Here is a 14,607-nt window from a genome sequence, read left to right on the forward strand (position 1 = left end):
AAACAGTGTTTTACCCCCACATGTAGGGTATCAGCCTACTCAGGACAAATTGCAAAACAATTTTTGGGGTCCAATTTCTCCTGTTACCCTTAGAAAAATAAAAAATTGGGGGCAAAAATATCATTTTTGTGGAAAAAAATGATTTTTTTATTTTCATGTCCGAGCGTTATAAACTTCTGTGAAGCACTTGGGGGTTCAAAGTGCTCACCACACATCTAGATAAGTTCCGTGGGGAGGTCTAGTGTCCAAAATGGGGTCACTTGTGGGGAGTTTCAATAGTTTAGGTACATCAGGGGCTCTCCAAACGCACATGACACCCGCAGACCATTCCATCAAAGTCTGCATTCCAAAACGTCACTACTTCCCTTCCGAGCCCCGACGTGTGTCCATACAGTAGTTTTCTCCCACATATGGAGTGTCAGCGTACTCATGACAAATTGGACAACAACTTTTGGGGTCCAATTTCTCCTGTTACCCTTGGGAAAATGAAAAAATTGGGGACTAATTGATCATGTTTGTGGAAAAAATACGATTTTTTTATTTTCATGCCCGGACATTATAAACTTCTGTGAAGCCCTTGGGGGTTCAAAGTGCTCACCACACATCTAGATAAGTTCCTTAGGGGGTCTAGTTTCCAAAATGGGGTCATTTGTGGGGGTTTCCACTGTTTAGGTACATTAGGGGCTCTCCAATCGCAACATGACACCCGCAGACCATTCCATCAAAGTCTGCATTCCGAAACGTCACTACTTCCCTTCCGAGCCCCGACGTGTGCCCATACAGTAGTTTTCTCCCACATATGGGGTATCAGCATACTCAGGACAAATTGGACAACAACTTTTGGGGTCCAATTTCTCCTGGTACCCTTGGGAAAATAAAAAAAATGGTGACTAAAAGATCATGTTTGTGGAAAAAATACGAATTTTTTATTTTCACGCCCGGGCGTTATAAACTTCTGTGAAGCACTGGGGGGTTCAAAGTGCTCACCACACATCTAGATAAGTTCCTTGGGGGGTCTAGTTTACAAAATGGTGTCATTTGTGGGGGGTTTCCACTGTTTAGGTACATCAGGGGTTCTCAAATCACGACATGGTGTCCGATGTCAATTCCAGCCAAAAACGTCAAATGGCGCTGCTTCCCTTCCGAGCTCTGCCATGCGCCCAAATAGTGGTTTACCCCCACATGTGGGGTATCAGCGTACTTAGGACAAATTGCACAATAACTTTTAGGGTCCTGTTACCCTTGGAAAAATAAGAATTGAGGGTGAAAAGATCATTTTTGTGGAAAAAATATGATTTTTTAATTGTACGGCTGTATGTTATAAACTTCTGTGAAGCCCTTGGGGGTTCAAAGTTCTCACCACACATCTAGATAAGTTCCTTAGGGGGTCTAGTTTCTAAAATGGTGTCATTTGTGGGGGGTTTCCACTGTTTTGGTACATCAGGGGTTTTCCAATCGCGACATGGTGTCCGATCTCAATTCCAGCCAAAAACGTCAAATGGCGCTGCTTCCCTTCCGAGCTCTGCCATGCGCCCAAATTGTGGTTTACCCCCACATGTGAGGTATCAGCATACTCAGGACAAATTGCACAATAACTTTTATGGTCCTGTTACCCTTGGGAAAATAAAAATTGGGGTGAAAAGATCATTTTTGTGGAAAAAAATATGATTTTTTTAATTGTACCGCTGTACGTTATAAACTTCTGTAAAGCCCTTGTGGGTTCAAAGTTCTCACCACATATCTAGATAAGTTCCTTGGGGGGTCTAGTTTCCAAAATGGGGTCACTTATAGGGGGTTTCCACTGTTTAGGTACATCAGGGACTCTCCAAACGTGACATGGCATCCGATCTGAATTCCAGCCAATTTTGCATTGAAAAAGTCAAACGGCGCTCCTTCCATTCTGAGCTCTGCCATGCGCCGAAACAGTCGTTCCCCCCCACATATCAGGTATCAGCGTACTCAGGACAAATTGCACAATAACTTTTGCAGTTCAATTTCTCCTGTTACCCTTGGTAAAATAAAAAAAATTGAACCTGAAATATTTTTTTTGTGAAAAAAAGTTAGATGTTCATTTTTTTTTAAATATTCAAAAAAATTCCTGTGACGCACCTATAGGGTTAATAAACTTCTTGAATGTGGTTTTGAGCACCTTAAGGGGTGTAGTTTTTAGAATGGTGTCACTTTTGGGTATTTTCTATCATATAGACCCCTCAAAGTGGCTTCAAATGTGATGTGGTCCGTAAAAATAAAATGGTGTTGTAAAAATGAGAAATCGCTGGTCAACTTTTAACCCTTATAACTTCCTAACAAAAAAAAAATTTGGTTCCAAAATTGTGCTGATGTAAAGTAAACATGTGGGAAATGTTAGTTATCAAGTTTTTTGTGTGCCGTATCTCTGTGATTTAAGGGCATAAAAATTCAAAGTTGGAAAATTGCGAAATTTTCAAAATTTTCGCCAAATTTCCGTTTTTCTCACAAATAAACGCAAGTTATTTGAATGAAATTTTACCACTATCATGAAGTACAATATGTCACGAGAAAACAATGTCAGAATCACCGGGATCCATGGAAACGTTCCAGAGTTATGACCTCATAAAAGTACAGTGGTCAGAATTGTAAAAATTGGCCCGGTCATGAACGTGCAAACCACCCTTGGGGGTGAAGGGGTTAAAGGCTAAGCACACTTTTATTGCTTTTTTATCAGCCTCATTGGTGAGCTTTATGGATATTTTTCTGCTAATATTTCCTGTAATTTTCCATACTTCAATACTTGCATGACCTTTCTGAACCTGACCATCTGTGTACTTACCAGTTAACCAAACGTCTGACTCAGCCTTCCATTACTGGTCTTGGACCCACATATGTTGTTGTGTATAAATATATGTCTCTTCAGATATTGATTAAGCTAAAAATCTCGGTACCTTGCTATTAGAGATGAGCGAATATGTCCAGAAAGCAATCGCCATACATAAATTAGGCTTGAATACGGTACATTCGGATTTGTGATTGGTAACACAAGCATTTTTCTTAAAATCGAGAAAAGTGGGTAACATTCGGTAAAAGTGCAGGAAAATAATTACGTTGTCACTAAAGTATTTTAAAGTAGATGAGAGATAGCTAGATAGCTAGCTAGATAGATAGATAGATAATAGCCGGCAATTCATTTGCCACATACAGAATAATCACAGCGTAACAGGTTAAAATAGAATAGATACACTAGATATACTCACATAGAATACAGTGGGGAAAAAAGTATTTAGCCAGCCACCAATTGTGCAAGATCTCCCACTTAAAAAGTATTCAGACCCCTTTAAATTTTTCACTCTTTGTTTCATTGCAGCCATTTGGTAAATTCAAAAATGTTCATTTTTTTCTGGTTAATGTGCACTCTGCACCCCAACTTGACTGAAAAAAAACCCAGTTTTTCTTTTTTAATAGATTTGCAAAAACTTCTACATTTCTGTTTTTTTTCAGTCAAGATGGGGTGCAGAGTGTACATTACGGAGAAAAAAATGAACTTTTTTAAAACATAGAGTGAAAAATTTAAAGGGGTCAGAATACTTTCCGTACCCACTGTATATAACAAAATATTGAGATGAACTTTTGTTAATGACCAAATACTTATTTTCCACCATAATTTGCAAAATAAATCTAGGTGATTTTCTGGATTTGTTTTCTCATTTTGACACTCATACTGTAGTTGTGGTCTACCTATGATGTCAATTACAGGCGGCTCTCATCTTTTTAAGTGGGAGAACTTGCACAATTGGTGGCTGACTAAATACTTTTTTCCCCACTATACATGGGTATATAGATGTCAGTGACACACACACATATATATATATATATATATATATATATATATATATATATATATATATATATACAGTGGGTACAGAAAGTATTCAGACCCCTTGAAATTTTGCTCTCTTTGTTTCATTGAAGCCATTTGGTAAATTCTAAAAGTTCATTTTTTTCTTATTAATGTACACTCTGCACCCCATCTTGACTGAAGAAAAAACAGAAATGTAGAAATTTTTGCAAATTTATTAAAAAAGAAAACCTGAAATATCACAAGGTCGTAAGTATTCAGAACCTTTGCTCAGACACTCATATTTAAGTCACATGCTGTCCATTTCCTTGTGATCCTCCTTGAGATGGTTCTACTCTTTCATTGGAGTCCAGCTGTGTTTAATTAAACTGATAGGACTTGATTTGTAAAGGCACACACCTGTCTATTGACCTCACAACTCACAGTGCATGTCAGACCAAATGAGAATCATGAGATCAAAGGATCTGGCCAAGGAGCTCAGAGACAGAATTGTGGCAAGGCACAGATCTGGCCAAGGTTACAAAATAATTTCTGCAGTACTCAAGGTTCCAAAGAGCACAGTGGCATCCATAATCCTTAAATGGAAGAAGTTTGGGACCACCAGAAGTCTTCCTAGACCTGGCCATCCAGCCAAACTGAGCTATCGTGGGACAAGAGCCTTGGTGAGAGAGGTAAAGAAGAACCCCAAGATCACTGTGGCTAAGCTCCACAGATGCAGTAGAGAGATGGGAGAAAGTTCCAGAAAGTCAACTATCAGGGCAGCTCTCCACCAGTCGGGCCTTTATGGCAGAGTTGCCCGACGCAAGCCTCTACTCAGTGTCAGACATATGAAAGCCCGCATAGAGTTTGCTAAAAAAACACACAAAGGACGTCATTCTAAGCGGTATGTGTGGTGAAAACCAGGTACTGCTCATTACCTCCCCAATACAATGCCAACAGTGAATCATGGAGGTGGCAGCATCATGCTATGGAGTGGTTTTTCAGCTGCAGGGACAGGACGACTGGTTGCAATTGAAGGAAACATGAATGAGGCCAAATACAGAGATATCCTGGATGAAAACCTCTTCCATAGTGCTCTGGACCTCAGACTTGGCCGAAGGTTCACCTTCCAACAAGACAATGACCCTAAGCACACAGCTAAAATAGCAAAGGAGTGGCTTCAGAACAACTCTGTGACCATTCTTGACTAGCCTTCTAGAGCTCTGACGTAAACCCAATTGAGCATCTCTGGAGAGATCTGAAAATGGCTGTCCACCAATGAAGACCATCCAACCTGACGGAACTGGAGGGGATCTGCAAGAAAGAATGGCAGAGGATCCCCAAATCCAGATGTGAAAAACTTGTTGCTTCATTTCCAAGAAGACTCACAGCTGTACTGGCTCAAAAAGATGCTTCTACTCAATACTGAGCAAAGGGTCTAAATTCTTATGACCATGTGATATTTCAGTTTTTCGTTTTTAATAAATTTGCAAAAAATTCTATATTTCTGTTTGTTTTTTCAGTCAAGATGAGGTGCAGAGTGTACATTAATGAGAAAAAATTAACTTTTTTGAATTTACCAAATGGCTGCAATGAAATAAAGAGGGAAAAATTAAAAGGGGTCTGAATACTTTCAGTACACACTGTATGTATATATATATTACATAGATAGATAGAATAAAAGCCGTCAATTCAGCAGCTGCTTAGTTTAAAGTCACCGCAAGAGCCGACAGGATAGAAGAGATGGATTACATACAGTAAATACAAACAGAATAGGTAGATATTCAGATGTCAGTGACAAATGCATTGTGCAGCTTACCGTACATGTATTTAACTAATAAAAGATTGTTTTTCTGAAAAAATGTTGTGGGATTCAGTAAAGGGGCCATGTATACTTCCCCCCCTCCCCGGCTAAAAACATCAGTTCTCAGCCGCTCCAGAAAAGGCACATTTCTAAGATGTGCCAATTCTGGCACTTAGCCATGCTCTTCCCACTTGCCTTGTAGCAGTGGCAAGTGGGGTTATAGTTGGGGGGGTTGATGTCGCCTTTCTTTGTCAGGTGACATTGTTAAGGGGAGAATTTATGGCATATGAATATATGCAAGAATCAAAAATTATACCACTATATGGACGCTTTGCTCAAATATTAGAATCATATAGCTTTAAGATACTTCTGATTTTCTAAGACTTATTTCTGTATTGTATAACCCACCCAACTTCATAGAAACTTGGTGGATTAGGGTGGACTAGGCTAGAAACAATAATTATATGCATAATGATTATATAGTAGATATAAGACACATGAGATCATATGAGATCAATACTAATTTGCTATTTGGGGTAAACAGTAATTTGGAAAAGAACCCATGATGTAACACAATGAGACAGCTCAATCTCTGTTATAAAAACTGTATATCTCTGATTAAAAGTAGGGAAGAATCATTTGACATGATATACCTTGTCTTCTTTATTCTTTTCTCCGTGCACGTATAATCTCTGCCAGAGATCCAATTCGGCCACAGACAATTAAGATGACGACGCACGCATTTTGTGTGCCATATCATTTGGCGTCCAAATGAGGGGCTAGGACGAAAGTTCGAACCTGACCAGCCACAAAGAAGACCTCCAATTTTGGACCAGACCACTCGAGGGTGGAGATGTGCACCTCCTACTAGGTAAGAAAATCATTCATCTTACCTATAACCCTCCAGTGTTTCCGTGCTGAGATAAAGGTCAGTCGGCTGTCAGACTCGGATAGAGTGACCAATCTGACAAGTCCTAGCACCAAAAAACCCACACTGGTCACGATTTCCTTAATTGTCTGCCTCATCTGCTTTGCCTCTCTGCTTTGCTGTTTTTGTTGTTTGCATTCGTGATTGTTACCTCAGCCAGCCTGAAAAGAAAAAAATAGATAGGGAGACGTATTGAGCAAATTCAAAGTCACTCTGGTTCCGGTCCTGCTCTCGGCTTGACCGATGATCGCAGAAGTCTGAACTGTGTCTCTCCCAGTGGGCAAGTGGGAGTAGGGGCTTCATTACTGATTTTCAAACCTCTAAGTGGTTGGTGACTTCTTGCGGGGTTCCCACCGGACATCATCTGGCTAAGATGATGGTGTTTTAGCTGCAGCATAGGTTTATAGGTTTTATTCTAAACGGGTGGAAGGCTAATTACAATTACCATGTTTATGTGACTGAGTGATTGCTCTCTCCCTGAAAAGTATGGTTTGCCCAGGTGTAGATTTTTCATCTCTACAAATAAGGCTGGCATATGGATAGGTATATTGTGAAGTGTTTTGGTGTCAAGGATTCGCAGTATTTGATGTCAGTGCCAGCTTTAAATTCATTCTGTCTTTTGTCTTTTGTAGTGTGTATGATTTGCAGGCAGGAGGCGTACTAGCATGTGGTTAAAATTTTTGAATGCATCCTATGTGTGTATATATGTGTATATATATATATATATATATATATATATATATATATACTGTATATATATAGTGAAATTAGAGAATTGACTAAACAGATTTTCTTTTGTATTTTATACTTTATAATTATGAGGTTAGTTGTTAAAACTTGCACAGGTAGAGAAAGAATTCCTTGAATGGTAATTGCTTTGATTTGTACAGATATATCGGGCGGCACGATGGCTCAGTGGGTCCTGGGTGTTTGCGTCCCACGTGTTTGCGTGGGTTTCCTCCGGGTACTCTGGTTTCCTCCCACATTCTAAAGACATACTAATAGGGAATTTAGATTGTGAGCCCCATCGGGGACAGTGATGATAATGTGTGCAAACTGTAAAGCGCTGCGGAATATGTTAGCGCTATATAAAAATAAAGATTATTATTATATTATATCTCTGTGAGATCCGAGGTCTATTGTTACTTTTTAGTTAATGTTGTATTAATGTCACTACATTTCTCTGTGAGATGGTTTTTTGAAATGTTTTAAAGTAAAAGTTTTGAGGAAACAGAAATTTTAACAATTTATTAGGTATTTTTAGACTACACAGTTTCTGGATACACAAGATTTGTGAAATACTCTGGTGTTAGTTGTTGGTTAATTCCCTATATTACTGTGTTCAAGATACTGTAGCTAGACATCACTATGTTCACTGAAGACCCCTTTACTAGGACATAAGGAGTACATACAGCTTTTACAGTCACATATCCAACTGTTTATAATCCCATGAGAATTTGTCTCAAGACGCACACACAGACACAGTCAGAATTCAGATGATAGAATGGGTGGGAGTAGTCAGTCGATATCTATAAGACAGATATGACTCATGGTGGTGTGTGGAAAGAAAATGTATGTTAAGAAACCCTCCAATCCCGAGGGGAGGAGGATTGGATAAGAAGGAATGGAAGAATGTGTTAACGAGTAGAGAGCAGTGTCCCAGCCTCAGGTATTATGAGGTGTTACTGGACCCTGAAGCATTTTATAAGATGGCAGAGGAAGTTAGGAAAAAAGGCATGAGGAAAGGAATATAACAAGATTGCTGAATTTTAAGCAAAACAAATATTTACACAGGAAGATGTGTCAGTTGCAACATCATTTATACTTCTATATACATTCCCGATGACTGGACGTGTGCCAGCCGTCAAACACAGAATATCATGAGACTTGTTCTGACTGTCAGATGACCAATCCAAGTAGTCTTACCCTCTGTCCAACTATTTATATAGATGGCACACCTTATGCTACATCCTGTCCAGCATCCATTATAGTTTTAATAATTAATGTAGTTTATGAAAACAATAATGAAGAAAAAGATGAATATGACATGGAGGTATATAATTAAACAGAACAGGACAAGACAAGAAATAAGTAGCTCAGACTGATAATCTACAGTATTTATCGTTTTATGGTGGGGGGATATAATTATCATCATCATCTTTAAAGCCTCAAAGCTCATACTTTTGCACACAATCTACTCCATGCAAGGACTCCTGGAAATACCAGGAGACAGATACCCTAGTGAGCAGCTTGCCAGACCCCCATTCTCCAGGATGTCTTGCAGGGAAAAGGAGAACCTGTGGATAATTTCTTCCACCGATGTAACAAAAAGTTTCTGGATCTCAGATTTGAAATGCAAATTAGTCCCCAGTTGGAAGAAACTTGACACCCACCAACATCGAGCTCCAGATTTTAATAGGGTATTGGCATACTGATTCCACAACCCATGAAGGTACGTATACTCTTACAGCCCCCCCCACAAAAATACAATAGAGAAACAACATCTCTCACCCAGACAGAGGTTGAGGATACTCCGCTCAAATTCCTGGTGGGTCCCGATGCAATCAAAAGTGTAATCAGGGATATTGATCTATTTGCTGCAGAAGTATGCAGTCTTTCCTTTTTTTTCAGGACACACCTATAGATCATGTGGGCATTGAACTAATGGCACTGATCCCAGACTCAATGTTGGCAAGCTGAAAATTCAGTTTGTGAAGGTGGGGCCGAAGCTAGGAGTTCTGCTATTAAGGAAATTGCAATATTCACCCTCCATTTCACAATCTGCAGTTATTCCTATCAAGTTATGGATGATACATGACTTGTGTGCTGTCAATGAAGTTATAGTACTGGACACATCTATGGTGCCAAACACACACACTCTGTTTTTATCAATTCTATTTATTTTTCTATGGTTCACTGTGATTGACCTGGCCAATGCTTTTTTCAGTTTATTTCTACATGCTGCAAGCCAGTACCTGTTTGTTTTCACACATGAGGGCCAGCAATATACTTGGACTATGATGCCTCCAGGGGCACAGTATAGCCTCTCTATGTTCACCTGAGCCATGACCACGGTCCTGGAGCCCTGGAAGAGGACACATCCCACTGCCATTCGTTTACAATATATATGGATGACCTCTTCCCCTGACTGAAAACAGCCAATCCAATACTGCTTTCCAACTGTATATATGCAATTTTTTTATAACTATTTTAAGTTTAACCAAAGAAGGTATCAATGGGTTTTATATGCTAAATTGCAATCACATTTTCACAGCTCTAGGACTGCCAGGCTATACTGAACTGTTTTGTCTGTTTGTCATGAGGAAGCCTGACCATACAACTGGAGTTCTGACAGCTTCACAGAAGAAGACAACGCCCTCCTGGCTACTACTCTCCAAGATTTGACCCAGTGGCTCGTGGAGTCCCAACCTGCATGAGAGCCTTGTTTGCAACCCACCTGTGCTGGACAAAGCTTCTGACATCCTTATGGGTTGCCAATTGAAGATCCTGGCCCAAAGCACCTGTCTGCAATGCCCTACTCTGCTCCCGGACAACGTCACCATCTCCAGATGTGCTGTCCAGCTACTCTCCTATCTCTGCCAAGAGGGGAGGAAGATGGAGGATGAAAACCACATCTCTGACACATTAGTGGAAGAGGTAGTCGACTCTGAAATGGCTCAATGCGATTGTCTCGCTGTCATGAGGCAAGAGAACACCTGGAAAATCCTGACCTGATGCTCTTTCTGGATAGAGCAAGGTATGCAGACCAAGAAGGCCGTTCGCACACTGGTATAGCAGTAGCCACAGAAGATACATGCTGCCAGCAAAACCACTGCCTACACCCAAAGGAAGGACTGCCGGCCTTGACAGAAGCATACGAGAGGTCCACTGAACATGAAGCTGTCAAGATCAATCTGGAGGGAAAGAGACTTCATCATGGCTAACGGAACGCCGGTCAGACACCACAAGGCCATACAAGAACTAATGGAGTCCTTGTTGATGCCAGGAAGAGTTGCGGTTGTAAAAGTAAAAGCACACACTGGAGACACTTCAAGGGAAGCAGCGGGCAACAGACTAGCTGAAGTAACAGCAAAAGAAGCAGCAGTAATACCGCTTGACACAGAAACAGAGGAAAAGGGATAACCCTGGAAAAAGATGTTCTGACATTCCAGAAACAAGTCCCAAAGGAAGAAAAGAAGAAATCGACCTAAGATGAAGTTACACAGGATGAAATATGCCTAAGGATGAACAAGTAAAATTTAAGGCCTCAAACAAAACTCTACATACTTGATGCTATACAGGAAACAGGGGAATCATAGCATAAAAGTTTCGTCTTTCCCTTGGGTCACACACACGTACAAATACACACATACTAGCAGGTCCAACAAAACTCAGCCATATAAGATCCTACTTGTAAATATTCACAGTTTAGGATTATATTTTGTTCATTATAATTGTTTATATGCAGACTAAGTTTAAAAAAATGAGACTAAAATATATTTTCGAGTCTTTTCATCCATCCCAGATCCTGAGGACCTAGGAGCCCACCAGATTTTGCCCGATGACTGAGTCCTCATCACCAACAGGTTCAACAGACGTACCCTTGAACCTAGAGATGACAGCCCGTGCCACGTCGTGACAACAATCACAGCAGTCCATGGGTCCACGCTTCCCTCTGGAAGGAGATGCTGGATCCAGAGTCCAGTGGCGGCAGCCGGCCTTCATCCACCTGGCACTTATCCTTTTCCTAGCCCAAGGGGTAGTCATTTATGAGAAGGGTATAGTGACATTCTCGTGTAATGTCTCCACCCCAAGAGTAACATATCAATTTGACTACTGTCTCATAGTAGAATGTCCAGGCCCCATGGCACAGCTTGATATCGGGTTAAGTACACAATTCATCTGTGTCACTACTGCTGAAACAGGGGAAGGTTCAAACTGTGAGGATTGGTCACTTGTTGGGTGGCACACTGGTGAAAGTGACTGGAGACATCAACCAGTCCAGCCCTACAGTAAAGGGACAAATGGGGAATAAGCCTATTAAGCTGCATGACTCTGTCCAAAGCCCCTTTTAAAAGCCAGAGAGCCCTTCCAGGCCTACCCTTCCCTGCCACCCTCTGCCCCAAGAAGGGATGTATAGTTCTGTACCTCATCATTGAGAACCCCTCAGAGAATAACCAAGGGTTATATGTACTAGGCTCAAGTACTAAGCTTGGGAGGGAAAATGGTGACAAAAAAAGGTAAATTTTGGCTAAGAAGCATAGATACCAGTGGGGACAAACAGGGAGCACCGGACAAATTCAAAGTCGAGAACAAGACAGCAGTTGTGTTTAAACCCACCTTCCCCGTAAATAAGAATGCAAACTTGATAAACTACCTATACTATAACCAACAACGGTTTATAAAATATACTGGGGATGCCATAAAGGCAATTATTAACCCATTAAGTTTGCAATAGTTACTTTATGTCCTTTGATCATATTTTTCTTAATTCTATGCTGCATAGCTCCATGCCTTAAGAAAATGATGATGATGACCATGGAAACTACAGTAATGACTAGAGTTGAGCGACTTTTGTTTTTTTAGGGTCGCGTTTCGTTTCGTGAAACCCGACTTTTCCAAAAGTCGGGTCGAGCAAGATCGTCCGATTATAGGGAAAAGTCGGGGTCGTCCCGAAACACGAAACCCAATGTAAGTCAATGGGGAATAAAAGTCGGCAGTGAGAGGAGGACAGGAAACACACCTACAGTGCCCATTTGAATGCCAAAAGCATCAATTCTTCTTTCTTAAGCTTGTCAACCTTAATTAACTTCATAATACAAGTTACGCACTGAAAAATGGGGGTTATTTGGCTACAAACTGTGGGGGGGAGGGCTGGCTCCAGGTTTTCATGTGCCCTGGGCGAAAGAGCGCCCCTTTAACACATACCACAACTCATCATGCTCCGATATGGCAGAGAAATAGCGGTATAGTACAATGAAAAATACCTCACTTTTTACATCTCATGACGAGGCCCATCTATTTCTCCATACAGAATCATTGGTCCCATATAATGTTTGAAACAGTATATGATGAGCTCCACATAATGCTACAGTATATGTTGGTCCCCATGGATGAAGCTCCACTGTCTTATGGGCCCAAATAATGCTCCAAACATAATGGGCCCCATTTCTAATGCTCTAGTGTATAATGGGCCCTGTAAATGCTGCTCCAGTGTCTGATGTCCACCTTTGGAATGTTCCAGTGTATGGTGGGCCCCATCTATCATTCTCCAGAGTATAGTGCTCCCCAAAAATTGCTGTCCCAACATTGAAAACAATCAAATAAGTCTCCTCGCTAGGGAATCCCTGTACTTGTCTGGACAGGTGCTGTAGCTTGCTTAACAGCTCGCCAGCCGTTCTCACGCCCAGTATGGATTACACGTGATTGCACAAAGGTGAGAAAGGGTACCGTATCCCCAGATAACATGTATGGATAGCGTACACATTTAAAATATATGTCTCAGGAGGCAGGCTCAGACGGTGTTAGGCCCAGTATGGATTGCACGTGATTGCACAAAGGTTAGAAAGGGTACCGTATCCCCGGATAACATGTATGGATAGCGTACACATTCAAAATATATGTCTATACAGCATGAGGCAGGCTCAGACGGTGTTAGGCCCAGTATGGATTGCACGTGATTGCACAAAGGTTAGAAAGGGTACCGTATCCCTGGATAACATGTATGCATAGCGTACACATTCAAAATATATGTCTATACAGCATGAGGCAGGCTCAGACGGTGTTAGGCCCAGTATGGATTGCACGTGATTGCACAAAGGTTAGAAAGGGTACCGTATCCCTGGATAACATGTATGGATAGCGTACACATTCAAAATATATGTCTCAGGAGGCAGGCTCAGACGGTGTTAGGCCCAGTATGGATTGCACGTGATTGCACAAAGGTTAGAAAGGGTACCGTATCCCTGGATAACATGTATGCATAGCGTACACATTCAAAATATATGTCTATACAGCATGAGGCAGGCTCAGACGGTGTTAGGCCCAGTATGGATTGCACGTGATTGCACAAAGGTTAGAAAGGGTACCGTATCCCTGGATAACATGTATGGATAGCGTACACATTCAAAATATATGTCTCAGGAGGCAGGCTCAGACGGTGTTAGGCCCAGTATGGATTGCACGTGATTGCACAAAGGTTAGAAAGGGTACCGTATCCCTGGATAACATGTATGGATAGCGTACACATTCAAAATATATGTCTATACAGCATGAGGCAGGCTCAGATGGTGTTAGGCCCAGTATGGATTGCACGTGATTGCACAAAGGTTAGAAAGGGTACCGTATCCCTGGATAACATGTATGGATAGCGTACACATTCAAAATATATGTCTCAGGAGGCAGGCTCAGACGGTGTTAGGCCCAGTATGGATTGCACGTGATTGCACAAAGGTTAGAAAGGGTACCGTATCCCTGGATAACATGTATGGATAGCGTACACATTCAAAATATATGTCTCAGGAGGCAGGCTCAGACGGTGTCAGGCACAGTATGGATTTGACGGCCCAGATTACACAGCGGAGGAGCAGGGAGAGGTAAAGATTGCAAATGCTGGGGCCCTGCCCAAGCAAGGGGGGCCCACTCGTGGGCGTCGGTACTGGCACTGGGCCCCTCATAGTACAGCGGTGTGTCTGACGGCGGGTGTGCACCACCACCGTCAGAGACACTTGATTGCACTATGAGGGACCCTGTGCCAGTGCCCGTGCCCAAGAGTCGGCCTACCCACCTGTCCAGGGCAACGGCATTCGCACGGTGTCGTGCGCTAGGTGGTGACCCCGGCCATGGGGGGGAGGCAGCACAGTTAGGGAGTTTTAGAAAGTGGCATATGTTGATGTTGGACATTCAGCTGATGCAAAAGGCGAAATAGGTGAAGTACCAGGAAGAGGTGGACCAAAGCAAGCCATTTTTCTGTCACCCTATGTGTCATCAGGGGAAGGTGGGACAAAATCCTTGGAAACCCATGCGTGGTTCATTTTAATGAAGGTTAGATCATCCACATTTTGG

This window comes from Dendrobates tinctorius, unplaced genomic scaffold (assembly GCF_039654945.1).
Source record: "Dendrobates tinctorius isolate UK_male_01 unplaced genomic scaffold, ASM3965494v1 ptg000029l, whole genome shotgun sequence".
NCBI lineage: Eukaryota > Metazoa > Chordata > Amphibia > Anura > Dendrobatidae > Dendrobates > Dendrobates tinctorius.